The sequence below is a fragment of the Oryctolagus cuniculus genome, chromosome 19, assembly GCF_051225735.1.
Source record: "Oryctolagus cuniculus isolate XC-2025 breed Fujian yellow rabbit chromosome 19, ASM5122573v1, whole genome shotgun sequence".
Lineage (NCBI taxonomy): Eukaryota > Metazoa > Chordata > Mammalia > Lagomorpha > Leporidae > Oryctolagus > Oryctolagus cuniculus.
This window is the reverse complement of record NC_142885.1, coordinates 46,452,698-46,470,328: the sequence shown is the minus strand read 5'-3', so window position 1 is coordinate 46,470,328 and position 17,631 is coordinate 46,452,698. Positions and strand designations below refer to the sequence as shown.

General features: G+C 43.2%; 1 long non-coding RNA gene across 2 annotated transcripts; it reads right to left on the bottom strand.

Annotated features, from left to right (window-relative positions):
• Nucleotides 1–158: 158 nt before the first annotated feature.
• LOC149120550 (uncharacterized) lies at nucleotides 159–17,625 on the bottom strand. 2 transcript variants are annotated; one of them, XR_016226177.1, is made up of 4 exons: nucleotides 17,486–17,625; nucleotides 16,841–16,936; nucleotides 4,923–5,654; nucleotides 159–2,089 (listed from the first exon to the last, which is right to left on the bottom strand). It is a non-coding gene; the product is annotated as an uncharacterized LOC149120550 (long non-coding RNA). The 2 variants fall into 2 exon arrangements; XR_016226178.1 differs by having other exon boundaries at nucleotides 16,911–16,936.
• Between the last annotated feature and the right edge of the window lie 6 nt (nucleotides 17,626–17,631).

Sequence of the window (17,631 nt, the reverse complement as noted above, 5' to 3'; positions counted from 1 at the left end):
ACTCAGACCCAGGCACTTCAATGTGGGCTGCAAGTATCCCAAGAGGTGACTTGAATGCTGTGCCAAAGCCCAGCCCAGTAAGAGGGTTTCTTAACCAACAGCAGGTAAGGCAGAGAGGAAAGGATGCCCTGCTGAGGGTAGAGAGGTGCACCATGGTGTGCCACAGCCATACGATGCACTCTGTCTTGGGCTACCGAGGAAGTGGAAGTAGAGGAAATACTAAACAGCACATGGGCCTTCTGAATTTGAATGTTCTAACGAAAGATGGGGGACTTCCTGCTAGGCTGGGGAACATCCCTGTAGGCTTTGCTGCTGGCCAAAATGTATACCCAATTGTCACGAAAGATCACAGCAGCAGAAGAGGGCAAGAACTGTGATTTGGCTGCCATCCACACGGTTCCACCATGAGTTCAAGGCTGGGGTAGAATATAAATGCAGGCTAAAGGAGGGGCTGTAACCCACTGGGGGAAAGATGGCTTTGTTTCTGTTGAGAGGCAATGAGCCTGACGAATATAGCGTGGAGGCTGTCTGGGGGGGGAGGGGGCGGGCAAACGGCCATGGGAACCAGGGAACAAACTGTCCTCAGTTTCAATGTTTTAATAGCTTTCGCATTGGAAACTTGGCTTCTGAGCCACCACGGGACAGGGCAATGCTTCATCATGCATCAGAAAGCTCATTTTCCAACAGGAAGTAAGTATTCCTCTGGCCTGCAAAGTGTTCGCCACTGGAGTGTGCAGCAAGGATCCATGCTGAGGGTGAGATTTATAATTGACCTGGAGGAGTGAGCACTCTGTGAAACTGCCGGCTAATGGGCTCCAATGATGGCAGGTATGTGCCATTTGGTTTAGGGGAAGATAAATGAGATGATCGTTCTAGGAGGAGAACCTCTGAGTCATCAGTCACTTCCCAGGAAAAGGACTGAAGACTCACTGCAGATTTTCTTCTCACGACGGACTCTACATGATGCTCAACAGCCCATTATAACAGCCCACAAGCAGCCCAGGGGCCCTCTTTTCTTTAATAGATCAAGAATATATTTAGGGCCCTGAATACAATCTAATTTGAATAGTGGCCCTGAGGGAGATACTACCTGGGCACAATTATGTCCAGAAATGGATTCTAGAAACATAGGCAGCATTTGTGCATGGTCAAATGATTTTCATGAGTGCGGCCAGTGTACTTTAAAGGCATGTTTCTTTTGAAAGTGCCTTTTACAAAACACTGTGTATGCTGTCCTGACCCCTCTACAAAACCAGAGCCTACACTTGGGACATGTTGAGTCCCATCACCCTCAAACATCATCTTGGGAGTAGCATTAACCAGCTATGTGACCCATGAGAAATGAACGTCTCTGAAGAGCAATTTCCTCTTCTCTGAAACAGAAGTATCTACTAAGTACACCTAACACCTCACAAGGCAGCTGAGAGACTTCAACAACCTAAGTAAGTAACACAGCACCTGGCACTTAAAGAGTCATCAATGAAAAACTAAAACACGCTAATCCCGCACTCCGCATGGCGAGGCCTGGAACCTGCAGCCAAAGCCTTCCCAGCCAGCCCCAGTCAGGGCCTCCCCTGCCACTCACAACAGGAGAGCCAGAGAGCACTGCTGCCCAGGGCATACCACACTCAGCCCGCTTGGAGGCAGCTCCCAAGTCCCCTGATTCTAGCACCCAGGCCAGCCAGAGTACAGCAAAGTCCAAAGTCACCTTCTTCCATACTTGTTGACTCAAAGGACCTAAGGAAATACCCCAGGATATTAAAAGTCTTACCTCTTTGCTCCAAATGAGCTTCCATCCCAAACTCTGCTAGGAAACACTGTTATAACCTGTTTCACCTGTCCACAGCTGAGTGTGGGTTTTTAGTTTTCCCTGTCTAGAAGTGGGGGGAGATTTTGTGCAGGGATGAGGGTGGAGCTGCAGTGGACAAATCACAGTCTGACAGCACAGGTGGCAGGAACTACTATCAGTCCAGTTTTCTTTTTTAGTTTTATGAAATTAGAAAATAAAATCTAGTTTACCTGACCCTGAAGTAACTATAAATTGCTGTAATCCCAAATAGACTTCTAAATTGTCGTGAAGAACTGGGAACTGAAAACAGAAAAAAATTTTTTTTAAATACTCATAAATCCAAGTTTTAAGAGCATTCTAATATTAAAACATCACAAGTACTTATGGGAGACAGGAGCAATTTTCCTGTAACTTTCTATTCAGCCAGGAGCAGCATGCTCCCCTTAGGTGCCCCTGCCCCAACAATTTCTTAACAAGATTTACTTATTTGAAAAGCAGAGCGACTGGTGCGGGGGGTAGGGGGTTGGATAAACAGTGCTTCCTTCTGCAGGTTGAATCCCCAAATGGCTACACCTGCTAGGACTGGGCCAGGCCAAATCCAGGACCCTGGAACTCCACACATCTCCCACATGGGTGGCAGAGGCCCAAGCACTTGGGCTGTCCTCCTCTGCTTTCCCAGGTGCACTAGCAGGGAGCTGGATCACAAGTGGAGCAGCCAGGACTCAAACTCGTGCTCTAGTATGGGATGCTGGCACCCCAAGCAGTACTTCACCAGCTGCACCACAAAACCAGCCCCATTTTCTACAATTAAAACCACCAATTAACATATAGAATAAAAAACAACAATATATCAGTTCAACACTTTTTTATTCAAAAAGGCAGAGAAACAGAGATCTGTATCATCTGCTGCTTTACTCTCCTAAAATGATGAACTAGGCAAAACCCAGGGCCCAGAAATTCCATACAGGTCTCCCAGGTGGATGGGCAGGGGTCAAGCAGTTGGGCTACAATCTGCAACCTCCCAGGGTGTGCACTAGCAGGAAGCTGGGATGGAAAGCAGAGCTGGGACTTGAACCCAGGCACTCTGATCTGGGTGAACCAAGCAGCAGTTTAACCACTGTAACAAACACCTGGCTCTTTTTCTTTTCTTTTCTTTTTCTCTCCTCTCTTCTCCTCTCCTCTCCTCTCCTCTCCTCTCCTCTCCTCTCCCCTCCCCTCCCCTCCCCTCCCCTCCTCTCCTTTTTTTCCTCCCTCCCTTCCTCCCTTCCTTCCTTTTTTAAGCAAAGGATGTTGGGTATTGACTATAACATTCCCACCAGGGGACATCAGGCCCCCAAATGACCTATACCTTCTAAGACTCTGAGACAAGACCATATCTATCTACAAATAAATCCAAGACCCCATGCTTGAAAGAAATCTGAGACATGACTTATTAAAGTGCATGGCAAAGTGAAAAAAATGGGCTAAAGCATTTGGAAGTCCATTTGCTCATATAGCAGATAGGACTGTGTAAGCTCAATCTTTCTAAGGCCGCTACACTCACCACACTAAGATTAAAAAAAAAAAAAATGACAGGCCCCTACTGAGGGCAGATGGCACAGTAAAATGACATTCCACTATTCAGAACCCAAGACACACCTAGATTGTTCAGCACCAAAGCTGACCCCCAAAAGCAATCTCGCCTTTGAGGAAGAAATGAATTAAATAAAATCTCTCCCAATAATAAGCACCATTTAGAGAATGACAGATGATTCCAGCACATAAATACAGGAAGAGAAAGCCAGCAACTTGCCAAGAGAGAGCTCTGAAGAGGTGAGCGTTGTAGCAATCTAACTTTTCTTTTTTGACAGGCAGAGTTAGACAGTGAGAGAGACAGAGAGAAAGGTCTTCCTTCTGTTGGTTCACCCCCAAATGGCCACCACAGCCGGCGCTCTGTGTCAATCTGAAGCCAGGAGCCAGATGCTTCCTCCTGGTCTCCCATGTGGATGCAAGGCCCAAGCACTTGGGCCATCCCCCACTGCCCTCCCAGGCCACAGCAGAGAGCTGGCCTGGAAAAGGAGCAACTGGGACAGAACCGGTGCCCCAACCGGGACTAGAACCTGGAGTGCCGGCGTTGCAGGTAGAGGATTAGCCTATTGAGCCGCGATGCCGGCTGCAATCTAACTTTTATAAATAACATCTCTTTTGCATGTCTGGCCACCTCTGACCTATTGAGGAAGGTGTTAGGCATTAAGGCATTGCAAAAATTCCTGTTACAGCAAGACTAAATAGAGCTCCCAAAAGTTGACTTATTGTGTATAGATGTTAGTATTTGTTAAGTTTGAGAGTCAATTATGGTAATTATTTTTCTCTGTCCAAAAAAAAATATAGATACTACATAGACACAGAGTGAGGGAGAGGGTGAGGGAGGTATACAGGTGAGTGCAACAGCCATGCCACATGAGCAAGCGAATAACCAGACTCTCCATTCTGCTTCCAAGGTGAGTTACCAGTGTGGAAAAGGCATGCGTGGGAAGGAGCTCCATCACTTTGGCCACCACCTCCAAGCTCTGGCGCAAGTACCACTGCCACTCTGTCTGCTGCTGCGGGGACACACAAAGTCATCAGCTTTCCCAAAGAGGCAGAACCTAGTCACTTTCCCTGCCAATCTCTCTGCTGCCTCAAGTCCACTCTCCCACATCACATTCTGAAGGAATGTAAACTGACAGAACCAGGTTATTTGGTACCATAAAAAAACAAGCCTGTAGTGCCAGCACCCCATATGGGGGCCGGTTCAAGTCCTGGCTGCTCCACTTCCTATCCAGCTCTCTGCTGTGGCCTGGGAAAGCAGCAGCAGAAGGCCCAAGTCCTTGAGCCCCTGCACTTGCATGTGAGACCCGGAAGAAGCTCCTGGTTCCTGGCTTCGGATCAGTGCAGCTACAACCGTTGTGGCCAATTAGGGAGTGAATAAGTGGATGGAAGACCTCTCTCTCTGCCTCTCATTCTCTCTCTGTGTAACTCTGACTTTCAAGTAAAATAAATAAATCTTTAAAAAAAAGAAATCAATCAAAAGACTAAACACTGTTCTACTGTATGAATCCAATTATACAGACACGTAAGAAAAGGCAAATCTCTTAAGAAAAGTTTAAATCACCAGTTGTCTGTGTTGGTGGAGAATGAGGAATCTCATAAAATATCTTTTCATCAATGCAAATATGCTGACTTTATTCTGTGGTGATCACATAACTCTCCAAAGCATGTAATAAACATTAAAACACGTGACATTTACAGCTGGGCAGATACTCCTGGGTACACCATTTCTGAGAGGAGCCTGAAAACTGCAAATTTATTGTGGATGAGTATAGTTATTTTTAAATTTGATTACTCTTTATTGTCCTTGCATATATTCTTCCTTTGTAACTCTACTGTGTTTTTGTGGAACATTAAGCCTTTAAGTATACGATAAATTAAAAATATGTATCTTCAAAATAAAATATCAAATTTAAGAAAAAAATTCATTACTTTTTAAGATTTTTGGAGTGTATGTTAAGAATTGTGTACATCAGCCAGCGCCGCAGCTCAATAGGCTAAGCCTCCACCTGTGGTGCTGGCACACCGGCTTTAGTCCTGATTGGGGTGCCGGATTCTGTCCCGGTTGCTCCTCTTGCAGTCCAGCTCTCTGCTGTGGCCAGGGAGTGCAGTGGAGGATGGCCCAAGTCCTTGGGCCCTGCACCCGCATGGGAGACCAGGAGAAGCACTTGGCTCCTGGCTTCAGATCAGCACAGTGCGCTGCCAGTAGCGCGCCAGCCGCAGCGGCCATTTGGGGGTGACCCAACAGAAAAGGAAGGCCTTTCTCTCTGTCTCTCTGTCTCACTGTCCACTCTGCCTGTCAAAACAAAAAAAAAGAATTGTGTACACATCAACATGTCTGTGTATTGATTCTCTACACCAGTAAAATCTCAATTTTTAAAAAACAGTCTATCACTTGGTTTCACATTTTTGTATTGCTCTAATTCCATTTTTCTTAACTGAAGGGAACAATCTAAAATAAATTTTCACCACCAACTTAAAATAAACCACGGTAGCCTTTCCACTCGGCTTGGTAAGACCAATTACTTCCAGATTATGTTTGTCTCGATATTAATGAAATGTTTCTAAATAGTGCAATATTAGTTGTGATATTAAACATTTTAACACCCCTTAACTTTATACACCAAATAAAATGTTGATATTTTCATTTTTATTAGCATCTGTAATATTTATGGGCTTCAGCGTGACATTTCAATACACATATACAAATTGAACTGATCAAATACACATTTATCTTGTGACTCTATTTTATGGTTGGAACCCTGAGCTCCTTTCTTCCATTTTCTCATAAAATACATAATGGATTACTGTGAACAATAGTCACCCAATCATATTGTGTGACACCAGGGAATCTAATTGATCTAACTGATAGGGCACCAATTGTCCATAATATTTTCCCATAGTTTCAAAGAGTTTTATGTCTCTCAAAGGTGAAATATATATATAGAAAGAGAGACTGAGCTGAGTGGAAGGGGGAGAGAACCAGAGCCACAAAGAGATACCCAAACACCCAGTAGTCCATTCCTCACATACCAACAACACCTAGGGCTGACCTGAGCCAGGAAGAAGCTGGATTCAATACTGGTCTCCAATGTGGTAGCAGGAAACCAACTACTTAAGCCATCAGCTTCTGCTGCTGCTGTATCAAATATTATAATTGCAAGATTGGAAAAATAACCCAAGTGTCTGTTGACAGATGCTTAAGAAACATGTGATTAACACACAGTGGCACCCTTTCCAAATCTTAAAAAGAAATGAAATCCTGATATTAATTACAACATGGAACCAAAAGTGTGGAACTGGAAGATATTTCACTGGGTGAAATAAGACACAAAACAAGAACTACTACACAAACACACTTAGATGCGGAATGCATTGAAGTCAAACAAACTGGACTGAGGAGAGAAGGACGGTGTTTGTCGTGGGCTGGGAGCAAGGAAATGAGGAGATGTTAGTCAAACAATACATATCTACTGTTATGAGATAAAATTTAGAACATCTAATATATACAGTACAGAAACCACAGTTGACATACTATATTGTATACGTGGGATCTGCTAAGAACGGTGGTCTTTTAAAAACACCAGGAAAGTGATAGATTAATTAGCTTTATTATGCTTATCCTTTTATAGTGTATTATAAGTGCAAGGAGACTCCAAAAAGTTTGTGTAGAAATGCAATGAAGGTAATGTGAAATTTCAGTGAATTTTTAAGTAACTTCATATCAAAACACACACTGCGATATAATAATAAACAATTTATGTTAGTTATACTGCAATAAGCCTGGAAAATAAAACAAGCATAGATATCCCTCTTTGGAGATGATATGAGTCTTTATTTAGTGGATCCAAAGAACTCTTCTAAGAGACTATTGGAACTCATAGAAGAGTTTGGAAAAGTAGCAGGATATAAAATCAATGCACAAAAATCAACAGCCTTTGTATACACAGGCAATGCCACAGCTGAGAAAGAACTGCTAAGATCAATCCCATTCACAATAGTTACAAAAATAATCAAATACCTTGGAATAAACTTAACCAAGGACGTTAAGGATCTCTATGATGAGAATTACAAAACCTTAAAGAAAGAAATAGAAGAGGATACCAAAAAATGGAAAAAATCTTCCATGCTCATGGATTGGAAGAATCAATATCATCAAAATGTCTATTCTCCCAAAAGCAGTTTATAGATTCAATGCGATACCAATCAAAATACTAAAGACATTCTTCTTAGATGTGGAAAAAATGATGCTGAAATTCATATGGAGACACAGGAGACCTCGAATAGCTAAAGCAATCTTGTACAACAACAACAACAAAAAGATGGAGGCATCACAATACCAGATTTCAGGACATACTACAGGGCAGTTGTAATCAAAACAGCATGGTACTGGTACAGAAACAGATGGATAGACCAATGGAACAGAATTGAAACACCAGAAATCAACCCAAACATCTACAGCCAACTTATATTTGATCAAGGTTCCAAAAGCAATCCCTGGAGTAAGGACAGTCTATTAAATAAATAGGAAAATTGGATTTCCATGTGAAGAAGCATGAAGCAAGACCCCTACCTTTCACCTTACACAAAAATCCTATCCTTAAAATATAAATCAAAATTAAAGAAATTAGGTTTATGTTTTGGGGACCTGAGTGTTTTCATGGGAAGAAATAATTTTTTTTATTTATTTTTTTGACAGGCAGAGTGGACAGTGAGAGAGAGAGACAGAGAGAAAGGTCTTCCTTTGCCGTTGGTTCACCCTCCAATGGCCGCCGTGGCCGGCGTGCTGCGGCCGGCGCACCGCACTGATCTGATGGCAGGAGCCAGGAGCCAGGTGCTTTTCCTGGTCTCCCATGGGGTGCACGGCCCAAGCACCTGGGCCATCCTCCAATGCACTCCCTGGCCACAGCAGAGAGCTGGCCTGGAAGAGGGGCAACCGGGACAGAATCCGGCGCCCCAACCGGGACTAGAACCCGGAGTGCCGGCGCCGCTAGGCGGAGGATTAGCCTAGTGAGCCTCGGCGCCGGCGGGAAGAAATAATTTTTTAAAAATTCATAAACTTGGCCGGCACTGCAGCGCAAAGGCTAATCCTCCACCTGCGGCGCCAGCACACCAGGTTCTAGTCCAGGTCGGGGCGCTGGATTCTGTCCCGGTTGCCCCTCTTCCAGTCCAGCTCTAAACTATGGCCCGGGAATGCAGTGGAGGATGGCCCAAGTCCTTGGGCCCTGCACCTGCATGGGAGACCAGGAGAAGCACCTGGCTCCCGTCTTCAGATCAGATAGGTGCACCGGCCACAGTGGCCACTGGAGGAAAAAGGAAGACCTTTCTCTCTCTCTCTCACTGTCCACTCTGCCTGTCAAAAATAATAAAAATTTTAAAAAATTCATAAACTTTACTAACCTAAAATTTCAAAAGTTTTGTATCCCGAAAGTTTAGACAGTGGGGCCGGCGCCGTGGCTCACTAGGTTAATCCTCCGCCTTGTGGCACCGGCACACTGGGTTCTAGTCCCGGTTGGGGCGCCGGATTCTGTCCTGGTTGCCCCTCTTCCAGGCCAGCTCTCTGCTGTGGCCAGGGAGTGCAGTGGAGGATGGCCCAACTGCTTGGGCCCTGCATCTCACGGGAGACCAGGATAAGTACCTGTCTCCTGCCATCGGATCAGCACGGTGCGCCGGCTGCAGTACGCTGGCCGCGGCGGTCATTGGAGGGTGAACCAACGGCAAAGGAAGACCTTTCTCTCTGTCTCTCTCTCTCACTGTCCACTCTGCCTGTCAAAAAAAAAATTAGACAGTGGGAAGCCTATTTAGAGAATATGTAAGACAATATCCAAGAAACAAATTACATGGTTACCCTGCCCTGATCAAACTCACTGCTCAGAAATAGAAAATGAAAGGATGTGCATTTGACGGAAACCAGGAAATGAAAATGGAAATGAGAATTATAAACTAGTACATGCTATACTGCCATCACCATGCATACACTCCATTGTGCATATACATAGTATATTGTAGGTAAGTGCAGAATTCGCCCATTTACACTATGGAACTGAAAATGCAGGGCCTGCTTCATGAGTATGTGACCAGTACAGTTGTTCCTGTTCTAAACTCAGGAGAGCAGCCTCATGGTTGAGGATTAACACCCTGTTTGCTGTTGACATTCTTAGCAAATTAACTAGAATTTGTGTCTTTTAAGTAAAGTCAAACAGGATGGTGGGGTAAGTGCTTGGAACCAAGGCTCAGGCATAGTGGGATCTTGCACAGTTTCACTGGGACAGGCTATGGCCACTGTGCTCAGTATCCTGGTCCAGAAAAGCCTTCCCTTTCCCAAGCTTGTCTGGTGACCACTGTGGCCCTTGGCTCAAAACGATAGCTGGGTGTGAGCACACGTTTGGAGAATACATGTTGGGTGGACACCATGGAAGTTTCTCACCTAAGCTCAATCTGAATTCCTAGGGTTTCCATATTTAAATGCTTAAAAAGTTTTAAACAAGCCACATGCCATACTACACTTTCATCAGTGGACAGATCAACCAAAGAAACAACAGAGCTAATCTACATTACTGACTAACCAAATGGACCTAAATGATGCTGACAGAACATGTCATCTCAAAGCTGCAGAACCCACATTTTTTTTATCAGCGCATGGTCTAGGATAGACCAAACCATAGGCCACAAAACAATCTCATAAATCAGAGATGAAAATTGAGATGTTACAATGGACACCTTGTAGCTGTCAGGAATTCATATGCCAACAAATTGGAAGAATCTAGAAAAATGGATAAAGTTCTGGACACTTAAAATTTACCAAATTTGAGTCATAAATATATAGAAAACTTAAATGACCCAATAACCAAGACAGAGATTCAATCAGTAATAATGACCCTCCCAACAAACAAAGCCAACAAAGAAAAGATGACTGCACTGCTGAATTCTACCAAAAAGAACTAATCCCCATATTTCTTTAACTACTTCAAATAACTGCAATAGAGGGAATCCTCTCAAACTTCTTCTATGAGGTCAGCATCACATTAATTCCAAAACCAGAAAATGATACAACAAAGAACCACAGACCAATATCCCTGATGAACACAGATACAAAAATCCTCAGCAAAATCCTAGCTAACTGAATCCAAGAACACATCCAAAAGAGCATTCACCCCGACCAAATGGGATTTATCCCTGCTATGCAGGGATCACTCAACATATGCAAATAATGAAATGTAATATATCACATTAACAAATTGAAGAATAAAAACCATATGATTATCACAATAGATGCAAAGCAAGCATTTGATAAAATACAGCATCCTTTCATGATTAAAAATACGAAAGCAAATTGGATATACAAAAAATATAATTCAGCACAATTGAGGCAATATAAGACAAACCCACATTCAGCATCATATTGAATGGGGAAAAGCTGGAAGCATTTCCAATAAGATTCAATATAGTCTGGAAGCTTTAGCCAGAAACATTAGGCAAAAAAAAAAAAAGAAAGAAATCAAAGGGATACAAATTAGAAAGGGGGAAATCAAATTATTCCTGCAGATGATATGATCCTATATATAGGAGAACCAAAAAAACAGCAAAATTATTTGAATTCATAAGAGAGTTTGGCAAAGTTGCAGGATACAAAACCAACACACAAAAAGCAATAACTTTCGTATACACAAAAAATCCCATGGCTGAGAAAGAACTTGTAAGATCAGTCCCTTTGACAATAACTATAAAAATGTTTAAATAGCTTGGGATAACCAAGAATGTGAAATATCTCTACATAAAAATTGTGGAACATCAAAGAAAGATATAGAAGACCACACCCCCAAACGGAAATATCTTTATGTTCATGGATTGGAAGAATTACTATAAGCAAAATGTCTATCCTGCCCTAAACAATTTAGAATCAATGTGATTCCAATCAAAATACCAAAGACATTCTTCTTAGATCTGGAATAAATGGCCCTAAAATCCATATGGAATCACAAAGACTGCAAATTGCTAAAGCAATACTAAACAACAACAACAACAAAATAAACCTGAAGGCATCAGAACACCATTTTCAGTACATATTACATGATACAATCAAAACAGCCTGGTACTTGCACAAGAATAGATATCTAGACCAATGGAACAGATTAGAGTCCCCAGAAGTTTTTATCCATAACATCTACAACCAATAACCTTTGACAAATGAGCAAAATAACTATCTGAAGAAAGGACAGTATCTTCAACAAATGATTCTAGAAAAAGTGGATTGCTGAATGCAGAAGTATGAAACCAAACCCATCATACCATACACCTGATACAAACATCTACTCACAATGGATCAGAGATCTAAAACTAAGACTGGAAATCATCAAATTATTAGAGGGATAAATAAGGGAGACTGTAAGACATTGGCCGAGCCAAAAACATCTTGGAAAAGACCTCAGAAACACAGGCAATAAAGGCAAAAAAGGACAAATGGCTTTACATCAAGCTAAGAAGTTTCTGCACTGCAATGGAAATACTCAACAAAGTAAAGAGTTAACCTACAGAATGGGAGACAATATTTGCAAACTATACACCTGATAAAGGATTAATATTGAGGATAAAGAGCTCAAGAAAACCAACAATAAGACAAGCAATCCAGTTAAGAATGGGCTAAGGATATGAACAGGCATGTTTCAAAGAATGAGATACAAATGGCCAATAGACAGAGGAAAAAATGCTCAAGATCACTGACCATGAGGGAAATACAAATAAAAAACCACAATGAGGTTTCACCTCACCCCAATCAGAATTGCTCTCATAAAAATATAAAAAAAATGCTGGTAAGGATGTAGGGGGAAAGGCACCCTAATATACTGTTGGTGGGAATGTAAAGTAGTACAATCATCATGGAAGACAGTATGGAGATTCCTCAGAAATCTGAAAACAGACCTACCATATGACCCAGCCATCCCACTCCTGGGAAGTAACCCAAAAGAAATGAAATCAGCATATGAAAGATGCTGTAACCCGATGTTTATTGCAGCTCAACTAACAATAGGTAAGATAGGAAATCAACTCAAATATCCAACAACTGATGACTAGATATTGTGGTGTATATGCATGATAAAATACTACTTAGCCATAAAAAAGAATGTAATCCAGTCTTTCACAATAAAATGGATGCAACTGCAGACCATTATGCTTACTGAAATTAGCCAGTCACGAAATGACAAATATGTTTTCCCTGATTTGTGGTAACTAACATAATCCAAAGGAACATGATGTATATGAGCAAAACTGGCATTTTGAGATTTGGTTATTGTTTATAGCCCTTGTCTATACTCTAGAGGAATAGTTTTTCTACTTACTACTTGTTGAATTCTTCATAATCACAAGCTTAACCCTCCACTAAATAAAGTAAATTTAAAGTATTCATTGTAAAAATTAAAAGAATAAAAGGAGGGAGGAGCAGGGTGGGAGTGAGGGAGAGAGGAAGGGTGTAGTGGGAAGTATCATTATGTTCTTATAAGTGTGTATATGAAGTATATGAAATTTGTTCCCTTGATATAAATAAAATTTTTTAAATGCAACATTATACAGAGAGAGAATGGGGAGGGAAAGGGAGAAATATCTCTTCCATCTGCTGTTTCACCCTCAAAATAGCCTCACTAACCAGGGATGGGCCAGGCTGAAGCCAGGAGCCTGGAATTCCATTTGGGACTCCCATGTGGGTGTAAGTGGTCCAAGTGCTTGTGCCATCCTCTGCTGTCTTCAGTGTGCATGTGCAGGGGGCTGGATTGCAAGTAGAGCAATTAGGACTTGAACTGGCACTCATATGGGATGCCAGCATGGGCAGCAGCTTAACCTGCTCTGTCTCAATGCCAGTCCTGCAAAATTAAAATAAGCAAACAGAAGAAAGCAACAAGGTACAAACAAAAGACTCATGAGAATAAAATAATAATGATGCAAATAACATAAATAATAGTAAAGAACAGTAATAACACAAAGCACTGTCCCATAAAATTCCTCAGAGTTCCACTGCAGTCTCACGGGGTCACACTGCTGTTAACCCCATGGCCCCATTGGGGACACTGAGGCATGGAGAATAAATTAGTCACTCAGTACAGGGCACAGTCTGGAGTCAACCCAGAACCTTCAGCTGCACCTTCCAGCTCCACTATGAAACACAGGAAAATGGGGCCCACAGCAGGGTTCTCTGCTTGGAGAATCCAGAAAGCAGGCACATCCATACAGCATATGTGTGTACCCGCAGCAACTGGTGCTAACTGTGCAGAAGGTGCAAGGGACTTTTACTCCACATACTTCTGGGCCATTTGCAGCCATCGCAATGAGGCCACAGCCATTTGTTATTTAAGCCACTAAAAAATCAGGAAGACATATTATTACAAATAGTTCCAAAAGCATTTTCTAAAGAGCTACTAGGAATAATAAATTATTTTAGCAACACCATGGTGGGTAGAAGGGTAATGTAAAAATATCAATTACAGGGGCAGCACTATGGCCCATCAGGTAAAGCCGCCACCTGCAGTGCTGGCATCCAACATGGGCACCCACTCAAGTCCTGGATGCTCCACTTCCGATCCTATTCTCTGCTATGGCTTGGGAAAGTAGTGGAAGATGGCCCAAGTCCTTGGGCCTCTGTACCTCCCTGTAACACCCAGAAGAAACTCCTGGTTCCTGGTTTCTGATTGGCTCAGCTGTGGCCACTGCAGCCATCTGGGGAGTGAACCTGGAAGACCTCTGGAAGACCTCTATTTGTCTCTGTCTCTTTCCCTCTGCCTCTACCTCTAGCTCTGACTTTCAAATAAATAAAATATCTAAAAAAACAATTACTTATTAGAAAATCAAGTGTGTACTACCATCAGTGAACAGACCTCTAGCTCTGCCTTTCAAATAAATAAAGTATCTATAAAAACCAATTACTTATTAGGAAATCAATTGTATACTACCATCAATGCACAGGTAGATACTGATATAAAAATTAAAATAGCATAAAAAATGAAAACTTATAACTCTATGAATAAAATAGAAAATATGTTGGCTGAAGATTAAAATGCTGATGAAGGAAACTAAAGAAGATCTAAGTAAATACACTGTGTATAGGATTGGAAGGTTGAATATTATTGATACCGTTTCTTGTAAAATGGTTCCATAGGTTTAAGATAATCTAAATAAGAGTTTTTTTTTTGAGAAAAACAAACAAAGAAACCTGACTGTAATCAGGAAAACCCAAGACAATTGACTATCATGTCCACCATGAAAAACAAGGAACTGGGTGAAACCACAATACTGCGTCTCAAGACTTACAATAAAATTATGATAACCAAGATGGTTTGGGATTCATGAAAGAATAGACGATACACATTTCAATGGAGTACGATTGTGAGTTCAAAAATAAACCTCATGCCAAAATACATAAACAACAATTGTTAAAACTACAAAGAGAAATAAACAAATGCACTATTACACTCACAGATGTCAAGACATCTCTTTCATTAGCAGATCAGCAGTTAGACAATCAGTAAGGATGTAACTGAACAGAAAAGCACCTAAATCAACCATGTGCCAAATGGATCCTTAGAGGATGCTCCGTTCACAGCAACAGAACACGACACACTTCTCAGACCCACACAGCACATCCACTCTGACCACGTTCATGGGTGCACAGCAGACCTCAACTCCTAAGAGGCGCCACACAATGTAAGCTCTCAGATCACAATGCAACTACCTAAAAAGTCAGTATGAAAAAGCTGGAAAATAACAAAAAACTGGAGAACAATCAACAAACCTCAAAGTAACACGTTTATAGATCTCAAATAAAAAATATTTCAAACTAAATTGAAACTGTATCCTGCCAATTCATATTAATAGATGCCTATTTTAGAAAAGAAGAACCAAGATCAATGAACTACGCTTTCACCCTAGAAGTCAGAGGAAGAATAGCAACTTAACCATTTAAAGCCAGGTGAAGAAAATAAACCATGAAAGTTAGAAGTACTAGTCAATGGAACTGAAAAAAGTACAACTGCAGACAAAGAGCAACAAAACTAAAATTTGGTTCTTTGAAAACATCAACAATATTCGTGAACTCCTTATCAGGACCAACCAAGAAAAAAAAGGTGCAAATTACTATATTATTAATGAAACGGTGACACCACGACCCCATGATCAAGCTAATGTAAAGGAATAGTATGAACAACTAACTCTGTGACCAAAAATTTCATAAGATAATTATGTGAATTCCTTGAAACGTAGAATATGCCAAAATTCACATAAAGAGAAACAAAAAACTTGAATGCTTCCATAATTACTAAATGTTATCATTTATAATAACTATAGAAACGTAAGTATAAAGTACAATGAAAATTATTAAATATATATTAGTGATTAAATTCACGTATCCTGTTTTTGCTCAGCTAAAAAGAAACAGTGGACAGAAAAGTACTTACAGGGACCTGCCTTGTGCCATGGCAGGTTGTGACACTGCCTGCAACAATGTCATTCCATAGAGTTGCCAACTGGATTCCTGCCTGTTACACTTTTTTTTTTTTTAAGATTTCTTTATTCATTTAAAAAGTAGAATTACAGAGAGGCAGATGGAGACAGAGACAGAGAAAAGTCTTCCACCGGCAGGTTCACTCCCTAGATGGACGCAACAGCCGGAGCTAAGCTGATTTGAAACAAGGAGCCAGGAGCTTCCTCCAGGACTCCCACACAGGTGCAGGGGTCCAAGGACTTGGGCCACTTTCTACTGCTTTGCCAGGCCCCAGCAGAAAGCTGGAACGGAAGTGGAGCAGCTGGGACTGGAACCAACACCCATATGGGATGCCAGTACTGGAGGCAGCAGTTTCATCGGCTCTGCGCCCCCACACCCTTTGTTCGACTTATGATCCAGCTGTCTGCTAACATGCCAGGGAAAGTAGAGGAAGTGGCCCACGAGCTTGGGCCCCTGAACCCACACTGGAGTACTGGATAAAGTCCCTAGCTTCTGCTTTGGCCTGGCGCAGCTCTGACCATTATAGCCACCTGTGGAGTGAACCCATACATTGAAGATCTCTCCCGCACCGCCTCATCTATAACTCTGCCTTTCAAACAAATCTTTTATTTATTTATTTATTTATTGACAGGCAGAGTGGACAGTGAGAGAGAGAGACAGAGAGAAAGGTCTTCCTTTTTTGCCTTGGTTCACCCTCCAATGGCCGCCACGGCCGGCGCGCTGTGCCCGGCGCACCGCGCTGATCCGATGGCAGGAGCTAGGTGCTTCTCCTGGTCTCCCATGGGGTGCAGGGCCCAAGCACCTGGGCCATCCTCCACTGCACTCCCTGGCCACAGCAGAGAGCTGGCCTGGAAGAGGGGCAACCGGGACAGAATCCGGCGCCCCGACCGGGACTAGAACCCGGTGTGCCGGCGCCACAAGGCCGAGGATTAGCCTAGTGAGCCGCAGCGCCGGCCCTCAAACAAATCTTTAAACAGAAGAAAAAAAACTAGTACTTAGTATGAGGTGTCAGAAGCCTGGGGCAAGCTAGAACAGAGCACAGAGCGATTCTTGGGTTCCTCTTACGTTTCTTTCTCCTCCGTGTGTGCAGACTGTGAAAAGTCAGATTACATGCATATTAATTCAAGCGCCCCATGCCCCTGTGTTCCTGCACACAGGTTACACTCCCGAACAACCTGGATAAGGGAGGCCGTCACGGCCTCTTCTCACTGAAGAGGCCAAGGCTACTTCCGGCCAAGGATAGAAAACCCCCAAAAACGGAACCGGGGCTGCGGGAAAAGTTCCTCTCCCAACCTCCCGACCCCCCCACCCCGCCGCTGCTCCAGGGACTGCTGTCACTCTCCCCTCCCTTTCCTCTCCCCCACGCGCGTTTCTTCCCCTCCCTTCCTCGCCTCCCCACCTTCCTGCCCCCTTTTCATTCTCCCCCTTGGCCCCCTCTCTCCTCCTCCGTCCCCGCGACCCCTCACACACACACACACACACCCTCCCCGCTTTGTGCACCCGGGCCCCGCCTACCCCGTGACAGGAAGGCCACTGCTCCTTAGGAACAGAAATTGAGTCCCGAGGTGTAGACTTCCAGAAGCGGCCGAAGAAGAGGACCGAGCCCAGAAATTAACAGAATCCCAAGGAAATGAACCCACCGCTTCGGGCCGCAGCCCCTCCTGATCCGGGCCTGACCCTGGGGGCGCTGGGTCTCCCCAGGCGTGGCGTGCAGCGTCGCTCAGAACGGCTCCTCAGGGCTCGTGCAGGCCCCGGGCAGGAGAGAACGCGGCGCCGACTCCCACCT